The sequence below is a fragment of the Ipomoea triloba genome, chromosome 16 (genome assembly GCF_003576645.1).
Source record: "Ipomoea triloba cultivar NCNSP0323 chromosome 16, ASM357664v1".
In the NCBI taxonomy this organism is placed as follows: Eukaryota; Viridiplantae; Streptophyta; class Magnoliopsida; order Solanales; family Convolvulaceae; genus Ipomoea; species Ipomoea triloba.
In genome coordinates this window covers 6,055,583-6,056,468 of record NC_044931.1, presented here as the reverse complement: position 1 = coordinate 6,056,468, position 886 = coordinate 6,055,583, and the positions used below count along the sequence as shown (strand labels likewise).

The window sequence follows — 886 nt, the reverse complement described above, 5'->3', positions numbered from 1 at the left end:
CGCTAAGCGAGAGAAGTTGCGTGGAGATAGAGGGTCAAGTACATTTTGCGCGCAGTACATGACGGATGCGATCATACCAGCACAAATGCACCGGATCGCATCAGAACTCCGAAGCTAAGCGTGCTTGGGCGAGAGTAGTACTAGGATTGGTGACCCCCTGGGAAGTCCTCGTGTTGCATCCCCCACCCTCTTTTTANCGTATTGCATCCCCCACCCTTTTTTTAATTTTTCTTTTAAACCGCTGGACCGCTCGCTAAGGATACTATCCTTTTAAACCGCTAAACCGCTAAGCGAGAGAAGTTGCGCGGAGAGAGAGGGTCAAGTACATTTTGCGCGCAATATATGACGGATGTGATCATACCAGCACAAATGCACCGTATCCCATCCGAACTCCGAAGTAAAGCGTGCTTGGGCGAGAGTAGTACTAGGATGGGTGACCCCCTGGGAAGTCCTCGTGTTGCATCCCCCACCCTCTTTTTAATCTTTCTTTTAAACCGCTGGACCGCTCGCTAAGGATACTATCCTTTTAAACCGCTAAACCGCTAAGCGAGAGAAGTTGCGCGCTCGTGTAGGGTCAAGTACATTTTGCGCGCAATATATGACGGATGTGATCATACCAGCACAAATGCACCGTATCCCATCCGAACTCCGAAGTAAAGCGTGCTTGGGCGAGAGTAGTACTAGGATGGGTGACCCCCTGGGAAATCCTCGTGTTGCATCCCCCACCCTCTTTTTAATTTTTCTTTTAAACCGCTGGACCGCTCGCTAAGGCTACTATCTTTTTAAACTGCTATGTGAGATAAGTTGCGCGGAGAGAGAGGGTCAAGTACATTTTGCGCGCAGTACATGACGGATGCAATCATACCAGCACTAATGCACCGGATCC

At 49.6% G+C, this 886-nt stretch overlaps 3 non-coding genes across 3 annotated transcripts; all 3 read left to right on the top strand.

Annotated features, from left to right (window-relative positions):
- The first annotated feature begins 63 nt into the window (after positions 1–63).
- Positions 64–182, top strand: LOC116008643. Its single transcript, XR_004096012.1, has one exon. It is a non-coding gene; the product is annotated as a 5S ribosomal RNA (ribosomal RNA).
- Positions 183–347: 165 nt separating this feature from the next.
- On the top strand, positions 348–466 carry LOC116008600. The gene has a single exon (XR_004095973.1). It is a non-coding gene; the product is annotated as a 5S ribosomal RNA (ribosomal RNA).
- Positions 467–603: 137 nt separating this feature from the next.
- Positions 604–722, top strand: LOC116008635. Its single transcript, XR_004096004.1, has one exon. It is a non-coding gene; the product is annotated as a 5S ribosomal RNA (ribosomal RNA).
- Positions 723–886: the final 164 nt, after the last annotated feature.